The following is a 6138-nucleotide window of genomic DNA, read 5'->3' on the forward strand; positions in this document are numbered from 1 at the left end:
ATAAAGTGGGCACCGGTGTGGAGTTTTCATTTGCGGCCGCACTTCACTCATCCAAACCGACCGTGCCACGTTCGCGGCAATGTGTCCAAAAAAGGCATGTAAAAACAGGTTTCGCTGCAATAAAAGTCACCAAAATGCTGAGAACGCGCAAGTTTTTGCGAGCGGAGAAGCCGGGACTATAAAATCTCCGACCGACGAAGACGACGACGATGAAAACAGCCTGCCTTTGAAGGAGACCCAGCACCACCACCACCATCACGATCGTTCCGAGAAGCGATCGGTTTTGCCACACTCGGGGATCTCTTGCAGCATTCGAGCATCCCGCAACGAACTACAGCAACCCGGCCCTGGCCAACCTACCCTACGGGCGTTCAAGCAACTCCACCATATACACTGCCACCTCATTACTGGCTGTGTTGTGGTGGCTACGGTGGTCCCAAAGACGACGATGATGACGACGACGACACACGGGGCGTGTGTTGGACTGTGTTTGCAATCCTACTGCTCAGGGCCATCCTACGGACGACGTACCGCCGGGTGGGTGATCATGTGAATGTGTGCTCGTGAAAGGTTTACGACGGGCGGGCTTTGGGGTTTCGTTTCGGCTCATCACCAACACTTTGGCTTTCGAGTCGCTGTAGAGTTGCAGAGGAAGTATTGATTGTTTCCAAAGCGCCCCAGGAAGGAAGTGGTTTTGTGGGGCCAAGCAAGATGGATGTGTAGAGTATTGCATAACAAAAATCAATGTGTTTAGTGTTTCAAATATCATTTTTATCTGTTTGTGTCAGTCCATGTTTCATCTTTTTTTGTTCCATTATTTGTAAACTCGATATTTCGTACAATACACTCGGAAGACTAATTTCTTAATTTTATTTAATATTAGAATAAGAATTGAATGATCCTTGGTTAATATTATTATACCTCATTTATTCTCATTTATTTATGTATCAATAATTTATTTTCTTAGTTACAACGATGCATAAAACTCCCTAAAAATCACTTTTATGTTTATTAAATTCAATGATTGATTATTTCTAATCAAACAAATAGTGAATCAATTAATATAATAATTTCAATGTGTCATATATTCATTTTGCTGCATTCAATCCTTGTTGTTGGTATTTTCAATGAGACTGTTTTTGCATTTGCTCCTTAAAATATAATCGTGGAAAATAGTGTCTAATACTAAAAGTTGAGTAATATTGGCAGTTTTAGTCAACAAAGCATTTCGAAATAAAATGTCAAACTTTCTGGATATATTTCACTATGATTTTATCTTATTCAATCTGTTGAAGTTAAATCAAAACACGTTAGGAAAAACATCTTAGGATTTGCTGAGGTGTGTTAATAACTATGCAAGCTATAATCATCATTTAAATATGTTAGAATATACTGAATTCAAAAGTTGCAAGTGCAACTTGAATTCTAAATTAAAGTTTAGACTGAAGAACCGTATGCAGAAAGCAATATAGATATTTCAATTTGCCTTGAGATTACAACTGTTGGAAGATTGCTTGACTTCTTGTTGTTTGGTTTAATTAGTGCAGTATGGTTTATCCAAGTTTTCGATGCTTTAATGAATTTGAATTTGACATCCGTTAGGAAATGACTACAAAAATCATAGGCATTATTCAGCTTCATATGGAATTATAATTATCCAAGGGAACATATATTCCCTCACGCAAAATCCTTTAGAGTATTTTTGAAATATTTCTGCCTGTTTATAAAAGATTATAATAAAATGAATAATATATTCACGCTCCCCTAAAATCAGAACTTTATCTATTAATTTTGCCTAGAAAGAAACCAAAAGATTATGAGTTCCTAGGTTGTTTTAATCAAGATAATATAAAAGATATTTGTTGAGTTGTTTAGGTAGCGTATTTGCAGTATCAACTCAACAAATTGTGATAAAAAATGCTCTAGTACATTTGCTGCAACCCGGTCAACTGCATTTTATTGCACATGATTGTAATGGATTGATCACTAATAGGTACCCCACTGCCAGCTCTAGGGTAATCCGAAATTCGTGCCTTAATTTAAACACACACACGAAGTAATCTAGTACAGTGAGAAAAACACATCCCATTGGCGCGCTCATCGTCAAGGTTGTGTTGCACATTCCGTGCCGGCAATTGATGCAATTGCACTGATAAGCCGCTTGTGTACATGCCGTACTAGATACAATGTGCTCGTGGCTCTACCGTACCTCTCCCAGGGAAGCGCATTCACTTCCCAGCCACTAACCCGTATCCACTAGCGACAAACGAACCAAGGGGTAATGATGAAGTCGCGTGCAAACCCGTTGCTTTAAAATGCAACGCTTTCCTTTTTTGTTGTCGTCGTTTTGCATAGGTCGATCGTAGTGCATACACTGCGATGGTCCGGTAAATGTGTCGCTTGATTCACTGACATTCATGAAGGCACACCGAGCTCCGAAAAATTCCGCGTTCCACCCAACTTTGGACTAGCGATAAATGATAAGTGGACAACACCTTTGAGCCAGTGTGGGCCAGTGTACCAGCCACAAGTGCCGTCGGTAGTGCTTCGTCCACTGAGACGAACACAGTTGTTTGTGCCGAATAAAAAGAGGGAGAGGTGAGGGCAACCTTGGAGGTCAATTTGGTAGTTCTCTGTTTATCAAAGAATTGGTGATTTCAAGTGTGCGTGTGCTTTGAGTTTTCTAAGTGCGCTGGTAAAGTGTCAAGGTTTATCGTACGAATGCGCGGCTCCACAAGCAACACATGTGTGCTACGAATGTGGCCACACCAAACGATGGACACAAACACTCAATCTCACACACACGTACACACAAACAAAGATAGGGAATTAGACGCATCGGCAGACATCGAGCGTCGTAATTTTCACTCTCTAAACATACACGACACACCGACAGCATTGGATTGTTTTATTTTAACATTCCTTCAACCGGGCGGGATCACAGCCAGGTTCCAATCCGTCTTCTAGCATCGTGTGTTACGTGTTTCTTTTTATCATCACTGATAAAGCGTTTACGGCTGCAATAACGCGCTCGCTATAAATACAGCCCAATAAAATAACTCTGTTTTTATCACACAAAAAACTATGCACTGTTACACCTAGTACCGAGTTCGATAATACACTTTTGGCGCATGTTTTGCACTGGTTGAGAAGTAAATGAATGTTTCGTTTTGGTGTTAAACGAATTAACTGCCACTTAAACGCTTCATCATCATACCTGAGATAGGAAAGTGTGGACACTTGAACGATCTGTTGGTGATCGCTACTAGCCAACCTATGAATTATAGACGCTCGTTAACTAACCGACAGAAGCAGTGGTAGTATTGGTAGTGGGTAGTAGTCGTTGTTGCTACCGTTGTGGCTAAACACTACAATCAGGCACTTCGCAGGCCAATCAGTGCCGATGAGTGGATAGATAAGGTAATCGTATAGGATTGTAGGGAAGCACGTGCTTCAAGAGCCGTTTCTATAGCATGATCTATACTCTTTGAAGTTGTTCGTTCTGCGGTTCTAGATAAATTAACAATAATGTGCTAGGCTTTGTGTTTGTTCAACAGTGTTTTCAACATCATGTTACGTACTAATTAGGGATCGTAAAAAGCCTGATGGGTTACGAGTGTCTTGGTAGAAAATCCCAATTTATCATTCTACGCATCCTAAAAGTAATGTGGAGAGGACTCAAAAGTAAATAGTATTGTGCCTACCTGCTTTATTATCTCTCCAACCACTTCTTCTTCTTCTTCTTCTTCTATTTGGCGTTACGTCCTACGGGGACATGCCGGCCTATACAGGTTTTCGAGACTTAATTCATTACCACGCAGCCGGATAGTCAATCCTTGCTACGGGGGGACGGGTCCATTCTGGGGTTGAACCTATGACGGGCATGTTATTGAGTCGTTCGAGATGACGACTGTACCACGGGACTGCCCCTACCAACTACTTATCTAGTTGGTTGGAATAAATCCAAAACGGTTTAAATAGTGATACAATGATGTGGATCAAGCATTGAACCTGGTGGTCAAATATTGTAAAATTGAGAAAACTTGATACAGCGTACAAATTACCCGTTATCTTAACGTACATTTAGTAAGGTATATTATCATGTTGTATATGTCATGTTGTACACCAATGATAAGAATACTGCATTCCTTAATCATTTGCTCAAAAATTATGCTCAATAGCTTTGTCTTTGAATTGCGTTAACTATTTTTATTTATTTTTTATTCAGGAGTAACGGTCCAAAAAGGCCGTATTGCTTAAAAATGCGTTAACTTTTTAATAATTTATGTTTATGCAATTTACTTGCCAACGGGGAACATATATTTTGTTTGTCCTTATATTATCCAATATCTCATTTTCAATTCTAAAATTCGAAACAACATGTTTAGTAGTAAATTTTGGACAATTGAGAATAATGCTCCTTTGCTGTCTTCATTTCAGAATCTGTGGATAATCCATACTATAAGTTATAAAAAAAATCTTAAATTTTCTGCTGCTTATTAATAAATTAGGATAATAAGTTACCTTCATTTTTACAAACTTGTTTCAAGCACCATTGATTTATGGATTTCATTTTTATGCTTTTTACCTAAAAAAGTTAACAATTTGGATGACTTTACACACTTGAACTAGAATTAAGCATCATGTCAAAGTATCACTTTCAAGTCGATATTTTGTAAGAACGAAGAAGTCGATCAGTTTTCAACCTCTGATCGTGATTCTTAGTGATTAAAGGACTGTTCTTTTCTCTAAACATTCCATCTAAACTATTAGGAACTATTTCATTGAATCAAAACAATCAATCTTTGCGGAAATCAAATGCTTGTTGCGAGATTTCGTTTTGATTTCAGCCAACACTCCTCATCAGACACTCCAATTGAGCGATTTGGTCCAACACATGATCTCATAGACGCATCACAGTTCACAATCTCCGGAGCACCAAACACGGCATCCCCGGCTATCTCCCATCCACCATCAGTCCGAAAACGGAAATATCGATAGGATGTCCCTGGTGTGCCGTGCTTTCGTTCGCAAAGATTCGCATTCCCATTCCATATCCCATAAGCGGTTCCACAGATCGTGTTTGTCCGATTTTAGCAATCACACAGCAGTTTCCTTTTCCGTCCGAAAATGGCCCAAAAATACGGCGACAAATCTTGTCTGGCCCGACAAGTTGGCGTGTGTTTGTCTGTATTTTGTATCGAACTGCCTGTCGCGTGGGTGACGGCCTGAAAGAGTGCCTTACATTGCGATGGCGTAGGACGGAATCGGTCGCTGCCTGGGGACTGCGAAGGGGAAGGAAGCTGCGAAGGCGGGATTGAATGGTTTGGATACGTTACTACTTCTTTTACTTCCTCTTTATCGCTGTCTCTCTCGCGCTTACATTTCTTGGAACCCGTTGGGAGGTGGTAATGTAGTCGATGTCGCCTTCGCACCGGTGACTCGGTGACACGGAGGTGCTGTGTAACCCGATGCAACACACTCACGCACCGCACCTTGGCAGCTTTGGGTTGGTGAATCACGGCGGTTTTGTGTTTCTAAATTTGGTATTCTCTGTGATGTGATGGGTGGAAAATTCATCGAAAAAGGGAAATTAAAAAGGGCACCATTCGGTTGATGTTTCCGCAGCATCGCGACGTGTTTTAGAACCTTTCGGCCACATTCGAAACACAATATATCCCCTCTGCCTGTCCGCTGCCGACGAGAATGCACGCGCGGGTCGGGATGTTGACGCAACGGAACTAAAAATAGAGCCATTGTTCTTGAAGTTCTTCGCGCATTCCAACGTGCTGCCTGCCGGCCACTTAAGTGAGAGTGGTCTATCGCTAAGACCGGCGATCACTTCCGATCCGACGGGATGGGATCTTCTTTCCCGCCGTTTTGCGGGATGCCCTTTGCCGGGAACCGCAATGGGTAAGCAGATCAGATCGATTGCCCGCCGCAGGGTGCGCCGACTTTCGCAACGTACACGCAGCGCGGTACGCACACACGTACGCATCGCAGCCCCGGTGGGCTTCATGCTCGGTGCGCGTCATCATACGCGTCGTGGCCGCAAACCGTCGACACACACGTAGGCGTCGCGGGAACACCGCTGCTACACCGCGACGGCCTTTTCATAATATTTAATTCATGGAGCGA

The sequence above is a fragment of the Anopheles merus genome, chromosome 3R (assembly GCF_017562075.2).
Source record: "Anopheles merus strain MAF chromosome 3R, AmerM5.1, whole genome shotgun sequence".
Classification (NCBI taxonomy): Eukaryota; Metazoa; Arthropoda; class Insecta; order Diptera; family Culicidae; genus Anopheles; species Anopheles merus.